The following is a 24,042-nucleotide window of genomic DNA, read 5'->3' on the forward strand; positions in this document are numbered from 1 at the left end:
TCAGTTGCCGTTTCTGTGTGAAGTCTGCATGTTCTCCCTGCATTCGCTTGGGTTTCCTCCGGGTGCTCCGGTTTTAAAGACATGCAGTACAGGTGAATTGGGTAGGCTAAATTGTCCGTATTGTATGAGTGTGAATGAGTGTGTGTGGATGTTTCCCACAGATAGGTTGCAGCAGGAAGGGCATCCGCTGTGTAAAAACTAGCTGGATAAGTTGGCGGTTCATTCTGCTGTGGTGACCCCGAATTAATAAAGGGACTAAGCCAACAAGAAAATGAATCAATGAATTACCAGGTTAACAGGTTTTTGTCCAGTTAGGGTCATGTGAGCACTTTAGATTATAGGCAACCAAATTTAGAAAATGTTCTTGTACTGATTCCAGGTGAACCATTCAAGCATTATAGAATAATCTAATAATCTTCTTCTTTATGTACAAAAAGCTATTTTTATTAAACAAAACATTTTTAAAGCAAATTATTTTAAACAGTTGTGTGACAGCAGTCTGTGGATATAACCAGCTTCTAATAATAAAAATGTATTTATTTTATTTTCTATACACTTGATAAAGTGTATAAATTAGTTTCAAATTAGTTTCAAAGCTTAAAAGTGTCAGTTTCAAAGACTTAAAACACATTATTTGTTTAGTATTTTTTACTTAAACATCACAAATGTCTACTAGGGAAATCAGAAACACTAGACAACAAATAAAAATGTTTGTCAAATAAAAATTTATTTCTACAATACTTCTTCACAGTGTAGCAGAGGCCAGATATTAGAAGCCATAGCCTTTAGTCTCCTTGGTAGTCTCCTTGGTGGTTGCATTGCTTGCATTAACAAATTTCATGTACCAACCTATTAACTTTACAGCCCAAAATTAACTAAATACCAAACACTTTGCTATCCTGGTAAGGTACTTAATCTCCAAAAGGATTGCAAAATGTATGGGTTTTTGCCAACACAAGCTAACACAAAAAAAGAGTCTAGGTTTTCCACTTTTATTATGAAGCAAATAACAAGGGCTAAAGTAAAATAAACTAACAGAAATAATAGAAGAGCATATATATAATAAAAAAACTGCCTTCTAAACTCTCACAGATCTGAGCTGTAAGTAATTTCCAGAAAAGCTGCAGGCCTGACTGGTGTGACAGCCTGAGTTTGACCTGAGGGGCTTTTGAACTTCAACAGCCAATGGCGTCGGCCTCTGATAAAAAAGGCAACCAATGGCAACTGCTGACACTAAGTACTCGCCTTTGGCAAGGAACATTCATCAAAGAGCTTTTATGAGTGGCAGAGCAGAGGCTGGCATGATAAAATGTAACAGACATGCCAAATACCCACAGCACACCCCCTTCCCGCCTCTGTATCTCTCCAACTGTCAGCTGAATCAACCTGCTCCACGTAACCCGACATTAACCTCTTGATGTTTCACCATATTGTTCTCTAATCCTGCAGGAATCAACTCTCCCATCATCCTGTCACATTCATGTATTGCAAATGTATTATTTATTATCCTCGCTCAACAAAAGACCATAAAGCACAGATGAAACACACGCACAGAAATCCATGTGGCTTCTGTTTAAATGAAAAACAGACCCCCAAAAAATGATAGCTTCTGTCCAAAACACTTGCAAAAATATGCCAGATTTATGTCAATCTGTCTGTCTGTCATTATAGAAGCGCGGCTATCTGCGGGTATGCAAATCAGCCTGATTGGCAAAGGACGGATGAAGGATGAAGATGAACAAGCATGTCAACATGACTGTCAACACAACATTCAAATCCCTCAAAATGATGAAAACCCGGATGATTTATGCAAAAATGTGTCATTCAACATTATTTTCCAAACTGAAGAAGCTATACATTTGTCTCTTTGTGAAACAATGCAAGAAAAATGAAGCGCATTTTAATTCAATGTCACTAAAGCACTATTTAAATGTATTCTTTAATTACTACACGCAGTTTTTATTTAAATCATAAACATTTAATATTTGATTTAGTTCACATTTATATTTTATACCCCAAAATGTAAATAATAACAATGATATTAAATTACTATTACATTAATATTACCTCTGAATAATTTCAATATTTAAACTATTCATAAAAATTTGAAATATACTTCACAACAATAATACCTATTATTAGCAAAACTGATTAACAATTATATTATTATGACAATTTGATTAATAAATGCACAGCTACAGAAATTATTAAAGTAGAAATTTATTATTTATTCATTCATTCATTTTCCTTTTGGCTTAGTGTCTTTAATATTCAGGAGTCGCCACAGCGGTATGAACCCCCAACTTATCCAACATATGTTTTATGCAGTGGATGCCCTTCCAGCTGCAAAATATTATTATCACCATCATTATTAGCAAAATTTAATAACTAGTATTGTACTATTATTATGACATCTATTTCGATTGACAAATACAAAACTAAAGATAGTTTATTCTTAAAAATAATGTACATTATTATTATTATAATTGCTGTTTTAGCAAATCTTAATAACAACTTGATAAAAACTTAATAAGCAAAGCTAAAGTTATTCATAATGTTATTATCATTATCACTACCACTAACACTAAAAAAGTTTATAATATTATGACATCTGAATTAACCTATTTAACATTGTTTTCCAATGCAATTATCAATTATGAAAATGATAATTACACTGTAAAAAACGATAAGTTAATTCAAACTGTTTGAGGAAACCGACTGCGCCAAACCATTTAAGTTTTCGACAAAAATAATTTATGTGTATATGACTATATATACAGAGCTGTGTAACTGAGTAGACCCCATTTTGAAAATGAATATTTTTCTTCATTTCTCAGTGAATATACGCAATGTATTTTGGTGCATTTAAATGAAACAGATTTATTAAGCAGATATATTTATTAAAATAATATTTTAGTCACCAAACATATTCAGAAATGGAAACATATTACAATTTAATTCAAGCAAAACTTTGCAAAAATAAATTACAACCTACAAAAATTCAACTTTTTTTTTTTTTTTTTTTGCTTCTCTTGATTTTTCCTCTTTTTTAAATTTGTATTTAATATTTTTCTGGACCGTTATAATAAGTTGTTTTGTTAGAGAAGCTCCAGATTTGGCTTCAGTACTGACTAATCTACTGTATATGCACAAATATTGTATAGCTACCTTTCAAAGTATGATTTAAAAAGAGAGATTTGTGAGGGGTTTACTTATATATGCTGAGCACTGTATATATTGAGTCATATAAACAAATATTGTTTGTGTTGATGTCGGCAAACATTAGTAACTTTAACATTTTAAGTTTAGTTATCCAATTGAGCTCAGAATTGAGGCTAAACAACTATATAGATGGTCAAATAGTTTGATACTGCTTTTAAGATTACAGTTAACAGCAAAAATGCAATTAGTTCATTCATAACTCTTTCGGTTTGAGTCCTGCTGAATAGAATCAGTGTATGAGTCACCATAACTCTGTCATTAAGTCAAAGTAACGTTTTTTAACTATAAATTAGACTAATTTCATTTAGTGATTTTCACAGTTGGGTTTTTCAGTGTAGTTATGCTATTATTATATTTATACTCTGACAATCCTAATTAACTATTTGAGTTATGCTATAATGCCATTAGTAATTCTATTGACAATTATGATGAATATAATGATGACGATGATCATCATCATGAGTAAAGGGCTCTATAATTATCAAAGGGGGCAAATGTGTAAATCAGTCATTGTATGATTCTAGACAAAGTGAAAGTTGAACAGTAAAACATACAACTAGATGGCCAGCATGTGGCTCTGAAGTGAAAGGTTAAAAAAAAAAACACTCACAAAACTTCAGGCACTTCCCGACTGATTTGTTCAGTCTGATGATCACACTTTCTTCTTCTCAACTACAGCTCAGTGTTGCTTGAGCTCAGAGGTGCCAAACGAGCAGCAGGCCGTCCGGGCACCAGATGAGAGCACTGACACGCTAATGGCATCTTTTCAGATTACACCGGACAGATATGCAATTTGCCAAGCAAACCCTCATTATGCGGCAGGGCAGAGACAGAAGGGAGGGTCAGATATCCCGTTCCAGAGGTCTTATCTAGAGCCGTAAACAGATAAGAGCAGATGACTGCTGCCCTACTGCTCAACTTACAGATGCACAGACACAGGGGATAAACACGTTCCTGTTCTACGGCATGACACACACATACACCCTCCCAAAATACTGATCTAATCCACGCTGTAAAAGAGGTGTCATTATACTGGCCTATCAGTTGAGCACATGCACGCACACACACTTCCCTTTCACAGGTACCATGATTCTGCTTTCACAACAAAAGAGAGACAGTGTCTTTTTGTTTGTTGTGTCTCAGTTGTAAACTACAGATCAAGATATTTAACATGAACTAATTTCTTATTCTACGAGAACAGAAAATCAGTAGTCATTTTTTACAGGTTTTATTGGCGATTTTTTTTATTTCATGTTGTCAAGTTCATGCTTTTTTTTTATTATTATTATCATTGCGTCATGTCATTGTGTGGTAACATACTTTCTGAAACAGAACAAAACAAAAAAAGCCAATGAGAAATATCATGTACTCACTGACCTACTGATATTAAAGGGATAGTTCATCTAAACTGAAACGTATGTCATACTTTGTTCAGTTGAACACACTCACAAAAGTAAATATTTTGAAGAAAAAACAGTAATCATTGACATGCATAGAAGGAAAACAATTACAACAGAAATTGTTGGTCACGGGTTTCCAACATTCTTCAAAATATCTCCTTTTGTGTTCAACAGAACAAAAAAAAAACTCAAACTGGTCTGAAACAAGTCAAGAGACTAAATAATGACGTTTCATTTTTAGTTGAACTATCCCTTTAAGCTTTGATTAATTGGAGTATTATATATTGTAAAAAAAACAGAATACAACAGACCTTTGTACGTTTAATTAAATATGAAACTGTTTTATAATATGCTTTCATATAAACCACCCAAGATCAGCATAACCAATGTCCATATATGTACAAATACATTGGATTGCATTTAACTTTTTTTATCATTGCTGACAAATGTGTAAAACCTAAAGGTTCTATCAGTAGTAAGAAGTGTGGGGGTCTACAAATTCATAAAATAATGTTTGATCTAATTATGCCTCAAGACTTTTTGGTAAATCCTACACTGAGTGACATTTTAGTAGCTGTCTTCTGTAAATCATGGTTAATTGTTGTTTTTATTTATTGCTCAAAAACACAATCTACTCTATTGTAAGTACTGCTATATTACATCTTGTTTTTATGCTTGATAATCTCTTTAAATCATTTTTGACCCCAACACTTCCTTCAACAAGCATGAGACCATTTTTCTTCCATTTGTTCATGAGATGTTCAGCATCAGCTTATTAAGAACTGATGAGAGCTCATCCAAACACACAACACATTGTTACATTAAATCTGGGATTAGTTAAACAAATCGTGTTGCAAACTGAATAAAAAATGATGACTGCAATTACTGTTATTTGTTTAGTTATAATTCCTACATTTTTTTGATCATGTATAATAGAACAAATTATCATGAGGTGTGACCTGAAATATTCCTTGCACTAAATTGTGTCATTTAGCTTCACAGCAATTATTTTTAATGTTTCACTGCATTCAATCAGCAGTCGCGCCTGCAGAATATCACCGTCACATGACACGGTTTTTACATGACAAAAACAATGCGCTGCTGCGTTTTTGTCTGAACAGCGTCACACCTCATGACTTTACCAGTTAGCAGATGTTATCCATTCTTCCTGGTTGAACAATACGGTTGCAAATGTGTCATGACAAACTTTGCTGCCCACTTCTATTACAAAATATATTTTACATTTGTTTAATAAACCTTCAAATGTTTAAGGAGTGCAAATGAAGATTTTTGTACAGTACAATGAAAATACAAGAAAACCTTTGATCAGCAATGCAAACTTTTTAAAATCATTTTGGTAATCTGACACCATGGCCATATAATGATTTCATGGGTCTTGTTTATGGATAGTTCACAGATATGATTTCTGGCATGGGTAAAACTACATCAGTCACCGCTTTTTTGTTGCAAATCTGCATTGACTGAAGTCATTTTAGTGCTGATTCATCTTTTGGAAATATACAATAAAAAGCCATGTAATTCTCCACAATGAGCTCTTATTTTCTTTGCAGATTTTTATAAATGTTTTACTGCACTGCACTTTTCGCCACATTGACTTTCATTCAAATGCAAGCGAAAGCGGCAGACTGGAAACCGAAGCTCCTGCGACAAGTTTTACATGGCACTGCTTTAGAAAGTTCAAGCTTGGTGAACTCTGACCTGTGAAAACGATTCATGTGATTGCATGAGACCAATAAAAAAAAAAAACATGATCTCTTTGTACAGTAGGATTGGGCGATGTCGACCAATTTGGCATCGTATGATTTCTAATGTGAAACATTGCGATGGACGATGGCATTGTCGTCATAGGCGGAGGTGAATTATTATTTATGAATAATTAATTCATTCATAACGAATTAATTATTTGTATCCTACCGTTCAACTACCTAACCGCATGGTCTTTGTTTTACCCATAAACATATCATAAATAAATAAAGATAAGTTTCACACAAAATACTACTTGTCAATCACTTTTTCCACAGAAGGTTGGTTGGTAAAAAGGTGCACAACCAACAGTATCTGAGCTTTTTACTAAAATTACTAAGTACAAGCGTGAAAGTGAAAGACTGACGCAGTATACTGTTGCTGTGACACGTTAGATGGATTCAAAAGACAGAAGAGTCGTTAGATAGAGTTTAACAACTATAGTGAGACGTGATCCAGCGGTACATCCTTGATAAACTGTCTGATGTGCACTGCTCTCTGGAGTTCAAACGAGCGGATGACGGTGTGTGTGGCTGTGTGTGTGTGTCTGCGTTTTCAGCGGAACCAGGACTGTTCAGAAATGCTAGGTAAAACACAGCGTGGAGATGGATCATTTTCGTTCAAAAATGCCATTTTAAAAATAAGCTGTATCAGTTACGCCCCATTCACACGGGGCTTCAGCATCAAGGCTTGACTGAAGGCGTGTCTGAAGTTGGAGCTGGCGCGATCATCAAAGCAGCGTCAGCCAATGAAATTAGTCAGCAATAGGCCAATCTCTTAGCTGGTGTATTTGCATACAGCGATCTGATTGGCTGACGCTTCCGTTGGTGCTTAAAAAGTTGAGCAAGTCCCAAATTCTGCAGCGAGCAACGCCTCTGAAGCGGCGCCGATGGATCCACAATGCAGTTCGGCAACGACTGACGTCACCCATTCAAAGTGAATGGAAAGCGTTGAAGCTGACGCCCCATGTGAATGGGACGTTACAGCTTTGCGATGGGGGCAGTGAGGAGGATCGACGATGCCGGCTCAGCATCGTGTTGTCTATTGGCCATTGGCGATGGACGATGACATTGTCTATCGGCCCAACCTTACTGTACAGAAATTTATCATATGGAGCAATCATTCGCTTTATTAAAATTGAATCATCTTCCTTTATCCTGTCCCTTGTCGCAGTGTCATAAGAAAGATTATCGCAACCTCAAGCTCTAGTGTGACTGACTGTGGCTTTAAACTTAAAGTTACAGAGAAGCAAGGCTGGCTTTCACAGAGATGCCATAACAAAACTTTTAGGTTCACAATAATAATCTTTAAAAAAAAAAACTATTGCAAAGAACAGATTTTCATTTTACTAAATAAATGCAATAATCCAAAAAAACGTTTACCATAATACAGAACCCTGAAGTTTGTGCAAATAACAGATTTCAAAAATTGTAAAGGTACTTCGTGGAACCACACATAACAATAACAACTGTTAAATAAATCCCAGTACAAATCCTTTTCAAGCACATTCCTTTCCTTTAACAAACAAGATAGACAACAGAGTCCAGCCGTAAACAAAACAGAAAGTAGGTAGGCACACCAATCACTGAGGGCCTGTAAGACAACCCAGACCTGTCCACTAAAAGCATATGGCCCAATTGGCCTCAATGACATCAGGCTCCTCATTCTCTTCTAACAGGCTTATCGGAGTCTCTTTCTCAGCTGATCTCTTCAGACCTGCAGTTTGCCCTCAAACAAAGGGATTTTATGAGTCAGGCCACAGCTCCTTGCTTTAGGGTAGAGAAGAGAGAGATTTGGTCTGTTTGAAGCGATATAAAGGGCAGGCATGGGAGAGAGATGGCAGTGAGGCTTTATGGCCCTAGTGTAACTAAAGATTTTGAGAACTAAAAATGTGTTGTGTGTGTGTGTGTGTGTGTGTGTGTGTGGCCTGGTTTTACAGCTGGGAGTTTAACTCTCTCTCACTCTCTCAATAGGTGGGGAAAGATATGAGACACAGACCTGTGTACATGCATTTTTCTCCAAGTGACGTGCAGTGGAAAACAGCTGTGCAAATGTGCGTGCACAACACAAACACACGCAGGCTAAATGCGCAAGCTTTGAATGACAAGCTCTATCAGGCTTTCTTGCGATCCAAATAAAAATGTTACATAACCCAAGTTTGACTTTATGGTGTTTTCATGGTATCTGACACGTGTGAACATGAACATATAAGTTATGAGACTGAACCTGCAAAAAGCAGGACCAATCACCTATGACAACTTGTGCTACGTATCATTAAAAAGAACACAACCACACACCAAGGCAGCAGGTAATGTATATTCAACGGAGTCGCTAGTGGGGGGTAAGGGTGACTGAGTGCATAGCGCCTTGGAATGTGGGGGGCCAGGGCTGACTGCCCTCAAAGATTCTGAAATATTATTGTTGTGATACTATACCTGCGCGCTTCTGAGCTGTGCGCAATTTTTAATCCAAGCTATTTGAACAAGCTTTGGGAATCTACACACCCACATACCTGCATCAGACCTTTTCATCTGCACATCACAGCAAATTTGGATGATTGTATTGGTTTTGCAATGATGGTAAATGCTAATTAGCTGTGAAGGAGCGCGGCCTCAGTGGAGAGCTATAGTCAAGTGTGTTGAGCGGGCTTCGATATAAAAACAAAACTCTTTCATCTCTAAGGGGATACATAAGGTGCTCTGATTATAGTATAAAATAAGTATAGTATATAGCACAATTTAGACGGAAAAAATATCCTGTGCTGCATTATAATAATAAAACATGGTTTCTGCTACATTTATTCCTTCATGGCCAAACGCAACACCAAAATTAATCCCACTACAGCTCGCATGAAAACGCATTAAAAAGTAAATGAATTATAACAGCGTGAACTTTTCTGTAACCGTAGTAGTGCTGTGCGCTATTTGTTTAACCCTTTAAGGTGTCATGCTGACTGACTCACAGGTGTTTGATGCTAGCAAACATAGCGTTGCTTTCAGTTTTGATGAACAGTTTCCAGAATTATACGTAATTATATCCTATTACATAAATGCAATCTCGACTAATACTTCGCTCATGACTAGGGTTGTAACAATATACCGGTATGACGGTTTACCACGATTTGAACGTGCACGATTATCATACCATGAACAATTGCATATCAACGGTTTTAACCCTTAAAGACCGAGACAGCCGCCCGCGGCTAAAAATAAGTATTACTCTTAAATGTTTAATAACTTTTGATCCGCTGATCCGATTCATACAATTCAAAGATTGGCATAAAGAAGAGAGTCTCAGCTTTCCAGTGCTGTATCACATAACATTCGCGGACTTTCAGAGGCTCCGGAATCAGTGCGGTTACGTCATCAACATTTGACAACGCTGATTTGACAAAGAAACGCTCGTCACTGTGTCTCCGGACAAATCAGACATGATACATTGATGCATTGTCCCTCCTCCATGCCCAGATTGGTTCAAACTCGCTATATCACAACCAATAAGCATAGGTTTCGCTTTTGTTTGTGGACCAAGCTTTTTGAACAACACAGAATGAGAGATAGGCATACATTTATGCGCGGCTAAATAAAACGCAAAAAAAAAAAGTTTTGCATGAAATAATTCTCATACTAAGTACTTTTGCATGCACAGCAGCACAGAAACATGACAAAACAGTGACACAGCAAAGACGAACTGCTGCTCTTGCTGTTTTCAAAAGACACAAATGAAGGTGCAGCTGTTTGTCTGCATTGCAGACAACCATATCCAAATCCATATCGATAGACAACATTATCCATGCTGGCACATAAAACCTAAGGATGTTCCATATTGAATCTAGTTTCGTTATGTAACTATTTATAGTATAGTAAATATTTATATCTATTTTTTACTGAGGATTTGCACCATGTTTATTTGGACTTTATTTGGACTTTGACTCATTATTTATTATTTTCTTATTTTTTTATTTGTTCATTGTAAGTGGTGTTGTTTATAGTAACTAAAAAATATATTATTTGGAAAAAGTCAAATTTGCTTCACTGTTCTATTATTTTGTAACATTAGTAACATACCGTATACCGCGAAACCGTCAAACCGTGGTATTGTTTTAGACGATTATCATACCGTGAAAAATTCATACCGTTACAACCCTACTCATGACATTTTCCATTAAAATTACGCCATAGGTAGTTGGTAAATCTGTGTAAAAGGCCTGCCACCACAGCTGGAAAAAATCCTAGAGGAAACACTGTAACACAAATAATGTTTAACAATTATAGTCAGCTTTTTTAATACTGTTGGTTGTTGGTTTATATTATTAATACTATTTGCAGATTTTATATCAGCGATTTGACTGAAATTAATGAGTAATTAAAATTGTTAAATTAAAGAAGTGATAGAAAGTATGATTCCATGGGAAGAGTCATGCATGAGGACCAATAAACTGTACTAATACTGCATTGTCTTGCGTGTGTAATACTTGGACACTTTAAAATATTGATCAGATATTGGTGGTATTTCACATGGCACGCATTTGTCCTATCAGCATTGACTAACATCTATGTGTTTTCAATAGTGCTGGAAAGTTCCAGGAACTAAAAAAAGTTCCTCCAGTGCAAAATACCCTATTAACTCAAAAACTTTAATCACAGAAACATTGCAGACCTGTAACAATCACTAACAACTGCATCAGCTCTAATATCTGAAAAAGCCTAAGTTACTTAAATGTCTCTCTTAGACTCTTTATGTTTGTTTTCACTTGAAACTGATTTTAAGTCATTTGGATGTTTTTAAAAAGGTTCAATAAATTTTTTAGTAAGATAAAATGAGAATATTTAAACTAAATAAACATATTTTGATCTTATTTTGCTGAAATATGAAGCACATAACTACAGCAGATCAGTGTGTTACAATGAGCCAACACAAATCATCACATTTAGGTTCAGATGAACACACAGCCCATAAGTTATCATCCTCTCCATCTCCTTCACTACCGCCTCTTGGGTTCCTTTCTATAACTTGCACTGCAATTCATCATCTGTTGACTCACATGCTGTGATTGCTTGTCCTTCAGCTGAGAAATCTGTCCATTTGGACCCCGTTCAGCTGATCTTCAAAAATCACAAGATTGTCTGCGTCTCCTTCTCAGCAATTACTATCAGCATTTACAACATGACACTAAGCCTTGCAGGCAAAGGACATGAACCAACAGCCAGAATCCAAAAATCACATGACTGCAAATTTCAGGCACTTTCCTCATGCTAGAATTTCCCATACAACTTAATGACCAGACATACCACAAAGTTATTCAATAAGAGCATATGATCAGTGATAAGCAAGGGGTCAAAATGTTCATTATCTCGTCTCCAGGAAAGCATTACACATACTGGAATGAGATAAAAAAAGATGGTATCCATAAAAACAGGTTACCACTTTGGCATTTCCTCTATAATGACTGACACTGTCTTACGATTAATGGCAAACATTAAAGACAAACGTTGAAAATCAAGCCTGCTCCCTCTCTATTTATCTGTGGGTTAGCACAGGCAGGTCAATTAAACATAAACCACTTAAAGTGGAGAACGCAGCCATAAGCCCTCCATGCACACTCATAGAGGAATGTGTTAATTATCAAATGCATTAGCGGGTTGCCATGGGTTGCAAAACTAAGTACCTGGAGACATTTTAACATCGTGACCACACTGTTATTCCATTAGCAAAGGTTACTTACTACACAGTTGATACTGACATTAAGCAATATTACCCGAGCAAAAGCAATGCTGTTCTTAACGCAAGCAGGGCTGTGATATACTGCAAAAAAACGCACCACCATATCTTCCAGGTTATGGGACCTTAGCATTCTGAGTTAATACATAAAAACGCGAAGTGCTTGAAACTAGGCATAGGATGATAATCGTTTTAGAGGTATACCGCGGTTTGGAAAAGTCAAGGTTTTAAAACCACCAAAATGTCCTGCTATACCATTCCTATGGTATAAGATTTTGTTTTTTATGCTTTTTTGTTTGTTTGTTTTTTATGACAACAGTATCTCCAGCAGAACAGATCCAAAGATGTTGTTTTAAATTGAAAAGAAATCTGTTTTTGACACTAATGAAGACAGTAGAAATCAATGATTTATTTTAATTACTTAGCCTGAGATGTTTACTGCTCGAAAATATTTTAAATATTTCTTAAAATAAAATATATTGTGTTCAACGGGGGAAAAAGTTTTCGTTTTTTACGTGTACTTAAGACCACATATGAAAAAAACATGTTGGACCAACATAAGAACTCTTAGTATTGTCCCTGCTATTCTAATACAGTGGTCAGCAGTAAGAATATTAAATCGAACAATGGCTCTGAAATTAAGAGGATTCTGAGTTTCTAGTATGCATTAAAGCATGATCATTATATAACCACATACCAAACAGAAGAAATTAACTGAAAATGTGTGTCTATCAAAAGGAATATTCAAGTCATCGAACTGCGAAATTTGTTGATTGAGAAATCTGTATTGCCTTTATAAATTTAGTAGCTGAACAACATGTTTTGCTTTTAGTGAAAGAAGTCACTCAAATTGGTGAAAAGAAGTAGTTTTAATTACCATCAAGTATCATAAAAATCTGAATGCACCAAATTGTAAATAAATGTTTTGGGTAAATAAATGTTTTGGGTAAATCACATCATTCTCAGAACTAACCCATAAAGTAACCTAATTTGTTTACAGAAGATGTGAGAAACGCACTGTTTAAAATATTATTTACAGGATATACAGGAGTTTTATTCAGAAAAGATGCTGCTTATTTTCTAATTTAAAGATAAAAAACATCTGAATTTTTTTTTTTTCTAAAAGTGAAAATTTATTTGAAAAAAAAATTGTTTTAGGCAATACCGGATTTAAATTCAGTTGTTTAACGTTGATGTTCAATAAATTGTCATAGTAGATAGTGTGTGCTTTCAATTATTTTAAATTCAAGTAATGCCACCTTCATTCAGAAATCTCTCACTTTTATTATGTGAACATATTTACTGTACAAAACTTGTCTGTAAATAAAATAATTGCTCATTAATGATAATTGAGTTAAAATGTTTAATTAATTGAGATTTAGATTTTGAGCCAAATCGCCAAAATGTTTAATCAAACTATAAATCAGACTGCAGATTACAGCAAACTCGAATGACAGCAAATGGAGAGTACTGTTTTGTGACAGGAAAAATTGAGAAATGCATGAGTGAAAATATATTTATGTATGAGTAGCCATGCATATTTGAAAGCTCTGCCTCTGTGATCCATTCAAAAAGCCAAATCACATAATAGCCTCTGATAGAAGAAGAGAAACGTTACACCCAAATGTCAAAATGATCCTTCACCACGCTCGATAATTGTACTGAGAATAGGAGACCGTGTTTCTCTGGAAATAGGAGTCTGAAATTTAATTATCCAGCCTTTGGAAAATGTAGGGCAGACAGAAGACAGCGCAATGATATAAAACTGCACTCAGTGGGTAACTAATGTCAAGCTCTGGCTTTAACTGAGTGAGCGCAAGATACTGGAGCCGTAAATCAAATAAACACCCTCTAGCCTTAGGTAAATGCGCTTTTAAGAGTGGTTTGAACGAATCCACAGAAGAAAAAGAAAACACATTGATGTTCAAACCGACAGCAAATGCATTATAATCAGATGTTATGATTATTCTGCACATTACATGCAAAGTCTGCAACCTTACAATTATTTTAATACGTTCATCTTCAAAACAAAGCTAAACTTTTGCACACAATAGAAATCCGAGGAAGCGATGCAGGAATGTTTATCGGAGTGAATCATGTTGTTTGCCAGTTACACAGATGGGAAAAGCTCAGTGCTGCCAAGAGTCTGCTGACTGCATGAAAACACGTACGGCGGTCGGAGATCACAACATATGGCCAATAAAAAGCACAGTAACGTTACAGTAAGTCTGGTCAAACACATAAGCTTCAGTCTTACCCCGGGATCCAGTTATTTACGGGTGACATTTGACGAAATCATTTAGCACCAATCCACAAGACCGAAATGCATGGTTAAAGATCCCCCGGACCGCGACAGAAAGTGGCCAATTCAACACGAAGAGCCGTGGAGACACCTACACCAGATTGAGCGGTAGCGTCTATCGCACTGGTTTCTCCGCCAACTAGCCCCGCCCCCCAGCTTGACATCAACACGGAAGCCTTCTTCCGATTGGCTCGCGCTTAGACTAGGACGCGTCTAGCAAGGCGTTCGTCCAATCATGCTGATTTTCCATTTAAAAAGGGGCGGGACTGGGAGTTGGAAGTCATGCGGGCGGATGCGATGCATGACGTCAACCCTTTGTTACCTTGCCGACCCCTTTCATCTGAAACAGCACTTATTTACGAGTCTAAAACATGGCGTATCAATTCAGAAGCATATTTGTGCAGACGACGCACTTTAGGAAGCTTGTTGGACGGGTTTAATTTCGCGCAAAGATCCATTCGAGACTGAAAGAATGGGTATCATAAACGGAGCAGGTGCAATCTGTAAATCACTTTTGATTGTTCATTTTAATTCAGCAAAGGCTACATCCTTCTTCAAGAGCGGCCTGCGTTCTTACATAAACCATGCGATTTTGTGCGATTTCTTTCGACTCAAAAGCTTAATAATGACTCCATCTGGCTAGACTACAGCTGAGATTTATGACAGAGCAACTGTACATTGCCATCCAAATGGTCAGGCGTCGTTCAGAAAAAGTCGTGCATGTATGTGGATCGCAGTCAAACCACAATAAACCCTCTAATGATAAGAGACTTTATAACTTTCCACCCACCAGCCAATCTGCCGTCGGCTGTCAAAACCCCCAGCTTCAAATGCCGCACTGCTTCTCGGCGGAGAAATCCCCGGTGACATTTCGAGACAACGCCTTTGATATTCAGCAAAGGTCACGGCCATAAATTTATATCAGTTTTTTCCGAGAGGATCAAATGCGAAATCTGCAGTCTGCCTACTAAAAGGCAATGCAACAACACCGAGCACCCAGAAAGTCTTTTAGAAAAACTAAACATTTACCGACAAAACAACACTATGCAAGCAAATGCGTGAAAAAACACACGTACAATGCAATCAGCTGCAAAAATAATAATAATCTAACGTCCATTTATGCATGCAAATTCACTATAGTAGAGCCCACAAATTAACATTCAAATAAATGCATTGCTTTGCTCCAGATCAACAACATAAGCGGATATTCTGTGTATTAAACTTATATTTACAATTACTGACTTTAATCTCTTGTTTTGGCCTAAATATAAGGCCAAAAGCTTGTTAGCCATCACTCACACACTACATGAAACAGAGAGCTGACTCCTTTGTTGCTTTCTAAAGCTTGATGGAAAAGATGGATAGTGAGAAATCGTGCGCAAAAGCAGTACAGTTGAATCAATTAAACGCTATACTTACTCTTTTTGGATCATGGATTTATACATTGTTCAGAACATCGCATTGGATTAGTATTATTTGGATACTGTGTTTTGATTTTTTCCCCTAGTGTTGTTGGTCTGCGTTGCCGAATCAGTGTTGCTGTCTGCGGCAGCAACTTCCGGCGCATGCGCCACAGCGCTCGCGTCACAGACAATGGCTGCGGTCCAAGCATTTTCTTTATTTACATGTACAAAATTCATGTAATTGTCACACAATCTAAAATAATACATTTATAAAATATCACACCGCTTCAGGGGAAAGGGTTAACAGTTCTGCAAACGACGAATTTGACCCGTTTATGAATCTGATTATGGCTTATTTGATTATTCGGGTGTAAATATTCTTGTTGCAGCATATCTTGTTTGATTTCTGGAAAATGTAGCATATGAGCCTTATGTAAAGTCCCTTTGATATTCTTTCCTATCAGCTATTACTGTAAAGATATTCGTGGTTAATCATTCTCTGATGGCTGCCTATCTTTGTGAGCCTTTTCTCCTCTGATTAATGGTCTATTTTATTTTCTCTAAAGTGGCAAGGAATCTAATTTAGGTATTTTAATAGTTTTTAAAATGTAAATCTTTAGGTCTGTCGGAAATATAGTTTAGAAATAATGCACAGATTTTTGTCCAAGATAGAACACGTTTTGTTGCATAAAATAGTCTGCTTTCATTCATTCATTTTCCTATGGCTTAGTCCATTTATTAATTAGGTTTCACCTCAGCGGAATGAACCGCCAACTTACAACAGCGTGTTTTACACAGTGGACAGCCTTCCAGCTTCAACCCAGTCCTGGGAAACACCAATACACTCTCAATCAAACACATACACTACGTACAATTTAGTTTATTCAATTCATCAACATATGTCGCTGGACTGTGGGAGAAACCGAAGCACCCAGAGATAACCCACGTCAGCATGGGGAGAAAATGCAAACTCTACACAGAAATGCCAACTGACCCAGCCGGGACTAGAACCAGGGACCTTCTTGCTGTGAGGCGGCAGTGCTAACCACAGAGCCAGCTGCCCTATATTTTATTTTATGTTTGTCAGTTATTACTTGTATGTAAGCTGTAGCTGCAGGTGTGATTAATTTTCTTGTAGAATTTAAACCAAACACTCTGTTCCCGTTTGCTATGATCTTTATATTTACACCTTAACAGATTTCCCCCAGATCATAATGTCTACTGTCAGTTTCATAAGGGAGATCCGTCAAATTAAAGTCTACCCACTATAACAAAACAATATATAGGTTATATCAAAAATAATTTATAAATTACAAATGCCAATGAAATGACACTTTGCAGATTTAGTACAACACTTAGTGGCAACAGACTTTCCTCATTTTGACAAACTACATGAACTACATTATAAAGTACGAGGTTTCTCACTAATGTGCTGGAACCAGATGTAAAACCGGAAGATAAGTTAGCGTAAATTTAATTACGTATTTGCAATGTTATGAAATTAAACAGCATCACGTTACTCAATGAACCAAACAACATTTAAATTGTAAGAGATTAACAGCTCGATAATGTACTTAAACAATGGCATTCGACACACTCCAATTTCATAACATTGCACTGTATTAATGTTTTATCAGAACTATTTTGACAGCTGAACTTAAGTTCCTATCGTGAAACTGACGGGAATGGCGTGAATCAAACTTTCATTTACAGATCATCAGCGGAAGCGAAAATAACGCTTACTGATATTATAATTCTCCCAAAACTGGCAAACACATGACGACGCTTCAAACAGAATAGAAACTGATGCTTAAATGTGTGAATGTGCTACAAAAGAAGCAGAAAATGACTAAATAAAGATGTTTTCTGGAGCTCAACAAAACAATCGCTCGCCATTCGCCATTTTGCCGGAAGCCCCCTTCTTCTTTTGTTGATTTCTGGTGAAACGAAAGCAAAGTGTGAATGTCGCCATCTATCGGTGCATTGTGCAACCCGAACATTAATTCCCAACTGGGCATAATAGAATAAATCTTTTTGTTGTTGTTTTGCATGGTTTAACAGGAAATTAAAGTAGAGGTAAACCTGTATTTTTACTGATCATTTTTCTATAATGAATGCCCTGTAAATGGCATTATGGCAAAATACATAGATGTTCACAGTACTTGATCATTTTGTGAGATCAAGAATGAAGCACTCATTTATTACAGCTTTTGAAATAACTTATATCTTCTATAGTACGCACACTGAATCTTCCATATACTTTCAGTAAAAATAATTAATTGGTTAAAGCAGAATTAGTATCAATCATTGTTTTTTTTATTATTCATGAGCCAATCTCTAGTTTAAAGCTTAAATCCCCCACTCTCCTTAAATTAACTCGCTATTTGCTGATTACAAACAAGAAAGACAACATATATTTTATAGTGAGACGTGTAGATATGTTGAAACATTTAGTTTTATCTCTCTGTTTATTGTTTGATTGATAATAACAAAACCGGATACATCAAATGTGTGTGAACAGACAAAAGCTGGAGGACAAGAAAAACAATTAAGACTGTATTTTGACAGGCAAGCCTTAACTTGAAGCACACATGCAACCCAATCCTCACTAATCACTTCTCTCCCATAAGCAGCTACATTCCTGACCTTTCCCCTCTACAAGTTAAGGCAATTATCATTTAATTTTTCGTGCACCCGTTTGAATTGACCCTTTATGACCCAATGTTCAGCTGCCTGAATTAAAGGGGTATAGTTCACTTCTATGGAATGACTGGTCTCCGCTGACTAGTATTTTGTAATCCTACTAAGTCAAAGGTTACCATTAACTTTATGTTCAGCAGAGGCTCAGTGGTTAGCACTGTCACCTCACAGCAAGAAGGTCCCTGGTTCGAGTTCCGGCTGGACCAGTTGCCATTTCTGTGTGGAGTTTGCACGTTCTCCCTGTGTTGGCGTGGGTTTCTTCCGGGTGCTCCGGTTTTCCTAACAGTCCAAAGACATGTGGTATAGATCAACTGGATGAATTAAATTGGCCGCATAGTGTATTCCCACTACTGGGTTGCAGCTGAAAGGGCATCCGCTGTGTAAAACATATGCTGGATAAGTTGGCAGTTCATTCCACTGTGGCGACCCCTGGAAAGAGACTAAGCAGAAGGAAGAGGAATAAATGAATGTTCATCAGAAGAAAGACACTCATGCTGGTTTGGACAAAAGAGGGTGCTCTGTAAATTATGACAGATTATTTCATCTGGAGGTGAACTGCTCATTTAATGCTGTTTCTAAAAGATGCAGGCAATATCACAATTGATGGCAAAATTATTAGCTTAAAACTTTTTTCTTTTTCAAGGATTTAAGTGCAGAGAGAAACACATTCAACACATAATATTTAAACGTAATATTACTAATAACTGATTTGTTTTGTCTGTCATGATAACCTTACATAAGATTTTAGTAGTTGTTTTGAACATCTCAAAGAGTCATTTAAAGGTTTAACTGTAGGTTAAGGTTATCTATGCAAGTTAGTTAATTAGGCAAGTTTTAACTGAACAACAGTAGCTCTGTAGCAATCCAAAAATATATTATGGGCTAATAACATAAAAAAATAAATAAATAGGGACGACACGGTGGCTCAGTGGTTAGCGCTGTCGCCCCACAGCAAGAAGGTCACTGGCTCGAGTTCCAACTGGGGCAGTTGGCATTTCTGTGTGGAGTTTGCATGTTCTCTCTGCGTTGGTGTGGGTTTCCTTCTGCTCAGTCTCTTATTTATCAGGGGTCACCACAGCGGAATGAACCGCCAACTATTCCGGCATATGTTTTAAGCAGCGGATTGCCCTTCCAGGCACAACCCTTGAAATACTGGGAAATAATAATTGTCATGCTAACAAGCCTTTTTGCACTATATACTGTTCTTTATCTGCACATCCCTGGTTTGCACTCATTTGCTATATGCCCTTAATGTCATTACAATTTTTTATTTCTTATGTATAATTTTAGACCACATTTTATGTACAATTGTATATTGTAAATTTAAAATTTCTTTTTCTTAAAACTCTACATTTTATTTAAATATTATATGTCTTCATGCCAACCAAGGCTAATCATTTTGTCTTCAATCCTTTCTCTTGCAACATTTCTCACAAACAATGTGTATACTGAAGTTCACTAAATACCCCGTTTTTTATCTGTAGGGCACTCTTCGGTACACTAAATCATTTAATACATGGTGAAAGAAGTGTATGCTCATGTAATTTCCATTATGCTAATACTCAAATGCTGCAAATTTTCACAAAGAGTGTGTGTGCATATCATGAATAAATTGAACAGACTCTGAAGCTGCTTCCAAAAAAGTTTTGATCTCAGTGGATTCTCTCAGATGCATTGCAGCTATATTTATCATATTGCTAATAGAAGGCCAAGAAATCTTCTGTATTCACCACTAACGATTTCCCGGTTACAGAAGATGGATGGCGTTAGAGCCTCTGACTCCATCCCACACAAGCCCTGTCAAAATATTTCTCCCGTCATTTCTGTTCCCACATGCCTGCAATGCCTCCACACATCAAACTTTCTGCTCGCTGTGTATTTTTGTACGTCCTGTGCTTTCAGTTGTACTTGACATCCTCCATACACGCCGCACCATGGAAAGCAGCTCAATTACAACAGTGGATCCCATCAGTCACTTGACATTTATAATGCTCTCCCCATCATATATTTCACATCTCATTTTCCATCTGTACACTCCTGCTACATGTCCTGTGTGCTGACAACTAAAACAGCTCAGCACTGGAGGAATAATAGTTATATCTTGTCAGGAAGTCAACCGTTAAACTGGATTATAACATTCTGATCCCTTGCTTGAAGCTGAACAGACCTATTGCTACCAACTTCCCTTAAAGTTTCCACTAAGAGTATTACATTTCTTTTGCATCTGAATATTACTTACGCTATGTAATCTAATAAATTAATTATAGTTTATATTTATATATCTATAAACTGGGCTGCACGGTGGCACAGTGGGTAGCATGATAGCCTCACAGCAAGAAGGTTGCTGATTCGAGCCCCGGCTGGGACAGTTGGCATTTCAGTGTGGAGTTGGCATGTTCTCCCCGTGGGTTTCCTCCGGGTGCTCCGGTTTTCCCCCCACAAGTCCAAAGACACACGCTACAGGTGAATTGGGTAAACTAAATTGGCTGTAATGTATGTGTGTGAATGCAAGAGTGTATGGGTATTTCCCAGTGATGGGTTGCAGCTGGAAGGGCACTGCGTAAAACATGTGCTGAATAAGTTGGCAGACTAGTCCGCTGTGGCGACCCCTGGTTAATAAAGGGACCAAGCCAAAAAGAAAATGAATGAATGAATGGATGAATGATTACCTTTAAAATTAATTATGGATCAACAGACCTTCCTTACATAATGGTATATTGTCAAGGTCAGATATACACTAAATACCATCTGATATTACTTTTATAATTGTGACTGCTCATTTCCACAATAGTTTGTAAAGAGATTTATATTATACACACCCTCCACACACACACAATAAATATACAGTGGTTGGACAGTGAAATTGAAACATTGGTCAATTTAGTGTTTGCGGTTTCAAGGCTAAATTTGATCAGCCTGGGGGCCAATCTTCATTGATTGCACATTCCACCAGTTAGAGCAGAGTGTAAAGGTTTAATTACCAGAGTAATAGAGTTTTGCTTAAGCATACTGCAATGCACACTTCCCAGGTAGCAAATATGGCCCAGATTTGGCATGAAGCTGGCATAGCAGGCATTTGTCCGTAACTGGCATACAGCCCGTGGGCCAAACATGGCCCAGGTTTGGCCAAGGTGGCACCGTCTCACAGGCAGCACTCAAGACTTGGGCCAGATATCAAATGTAGTATTTGGACCAGATGTTAAAAAGTATATGTGGGCCACATAAGTTTGGTTTATCTTGACCCATTTTTAAAATACATTGAAATTATTTTTGAGTAAAGACAAAATTCTATTAATCAGGTCGCTTCAAGAAAAAGCACAACCATTAAGCGAAATGCTTCATGGCTTTATAAAAAACATTGCAGTCATGACACACCAACATATCTGGCCCGGTTATGGGTTATTACCTTGTCTAAGACTTGGCCCAGATATGGAAGCCAGACTTGGTCCAGTCATGTACCGTAATTCACTGCGGCATGTGGGCCAAGCAAATGCTGATGGTGTGGGATAGATCTGGGTCAGAGAAATTTTGCTATGGGGTTTCATCATGGGTGACATATGTTCAAAAGAGGACAAATTGTTGGTGCGCGTGAAGCTAGTGCATCTGTGACCAAGACAGCAAGTCTTTGTGATAAATCAAGAGCCACAGTCTCCAGAGTAATGTCAGCATACCACCTAGAATGACAAACCACATCCAACAGGGGTTACTGGATGCAGGAGGAAGCTGTTTGAAATGGATGTCTGGGTGCTAACCTGGATTGTATCCAAAAACATTAAACCACAACTGCCGAACTCATTGCAGAAATAAAAGTGCACCTCAACTCTCCTGTTTCCACCAAAACTGTTAATTGGAAGCTCCGCAGGGTCAATATATATAGCCAGGCTGCTTTAGCCAAACCTTTAGTCACTCATGCCAATGCCAAATGTTGTTTTCAACGGTGCCAGCAGTAAAAATCTTGGGCTGTGTACAATGTGAAACATGTGTTGTTCTCTGATGAGTCCTCCTTTACTGTCTTTCCCACATCAGGGAGAGTTACGGTGTGGAAAATCCCCAAAGAAGCATACCGTCCAGACTGTTGCATGCCCAGAGTGATGCATGGAGGTGGCTCAGTGATGGTTTGGGCTGCAATATCATGGCATTTCCTAAAACCAATACTTTTGCTAGATGGGAAAGTTATTGCCAAGGACTACCGAACCATTCTGAAGGACCTTGTGCACCCAATCGTCCAAACACTGTATGCTGAAGGGGGTGTCGTGTATCAGGATAATAATGCACAAATACACAAAGCAAGTTTGGTGAGAGTGGTTTGATGGACATGAAAATGAAGTTGAACATCTCTCATGGCCTGCACAGTCACCAAATCTAAATATTATTGAGCCACTATAGGGTGTTTTAAAGGAGCGAGTCAGGAAGAATTAATTGAGAAATGGATAAAAATATTCAAGCTAAGCTAAAAATGCTCCCACTAGACTCGAAGATCAGCTGAATAGATTTAAAAATAGAAAAACTCATCTAGGTTGCAAAATGAGCCTATTTCCAAAAAAATAGTTGAGTCTTTCTGGTAAATAAATTTCTAATGGTGCTGCTAAAATGATTTTGTTTTAAATTTTGATTAAAACCCCACAACTGAAAATGAATGTACGTTATGTGTAAAAACAATTGCCTGACACAAGAAGAAGGTACTGAACTATTGAAATACTTATACTATTTTTAATACTTAATAAATGAGGCGACGCAGTGGAGCAGTAGGTAGTGCTGTCGCCTCACAGCAAGAAGGTCGCTAGTTCGAGCCTCGGCTGGGTCAGTTGGCGTTTCTGTGTGGAGTTTGCATGTTCTCCCTGTGTTCGCGTAGGTTTCCTCCAGGTGCTCCGGTGTTCCCCAAAGTTTAAAGACATGCGGTACAGGTCAATTGGGTAGACTAAATTGTCCATAGTGCATGAGTGTGAATGAGTGTGTTTGGATGGGTTTCCCAGAGATGGGTTGCAGCTGCGTAAAATATGTGCTGGATAAGTTGGCGGGTTATTCCGCTGTGGCGACCCCGGATTAATAAAGGGACTAAGCCAAAAAGAAAATGAATGAATGAACTTAATATATAATATTGAATACTTTGTATAAAAAGCATTTTTGGTAACGACAGCTTCAAGATGCCTCTTTTGGAGAATGAAGTGGCATGCATTGCTCAAGTGTGAGTAATTTCTCAGACTCTTTAGTTCTTATTTTCTATTGGGCTCAAGTCCTATACGCGAACTATGCAAGGTGTGTAAAGCTTCTCAAGTAACCTATTATTTTATTAATCTTTAAAGAGATTATTCACCCAAAAACTAAAAATGTATTCATCATTTACTTGAATTGTCATTTTTAAATCAACTATCCCTGTAATAATTTTAATAACATTTCCTTCTTATTATCTAAAATGTCACGCTTCCCTGTTTCTCTGGTTCCACTTGTGCAATCTTCATATCTGACCATTCATTATAGGCTCTTCGAGCAGTGACTTCAATATATTACAATCATCAATCAATATAGTACT

At 37.1% G+C, this 24,042-nt stretch overlaps 2 protein-coding genes and 1 long non-coding RNA gene across 5 annotated transcripts in view; 1 reads left to right on the plus strand and 2 right to left on the minus strand.

Annotated features, from left to right (window-relative positions):
• The window catches only part of LOC137495624 (flotillin-2a-like), a 204,384-nt gene that overhangs the window by 127,241 nt on the left and 53,101 nt on the right, over positions 1–24,042 (minus strand). The window lies entirely within an intron of this gene.
• The window catches only part of fam222ba (family with sequence similarity 222 member Ba), a 97,613-nt gene that overhangs the window by 68,853 nt on the left and 4,718 nt on the right, over positions 1–24,042 (minus strand). The window contains exon 1 of one of the 3 annotated variants that reach the window (XM_021476207.2): positions 15,829–15,959. The exons of 1 other annotated variant lie outside the window; for it this stretch is intronic. The gene's annotated coding sequence lies outside the window, so the exon portion shown is untranslated. Of the gene's footprint in view, positions 1–14,364; positions 14,513–15,828; positions 15,960–24,042 lie in introns of those variants that run through there. One more of the 3 variants, XM_021476206.2, reaches the window with a different exon arrangement.
• LOC141385587 (uncharacterized) lies at positions 3,026–7,925 on the plus strand. The gene is made up of 2 exons (XR_012406289.1): positions 3,026–4,619; positions 4,898–7,925. It is a non-coding gene; the product is annotated as an uncharacterized lncRNA (long non-coding RNA).

This window comes from Danio rerio, chromosome 5, assembly GCF_049306965.1.
Source record: "Danio rerio strain Tuebingen ecotype United States chromosome 5, GRCz12tu, whole genome shotgun sequence".
In the NCBI taxonomy this organism is placed as follows: Eukaryota; Metazoa; Chordata; class Actinopteri; order Cypriniformes; family Danionidae; genus Danio; species Danio rerio.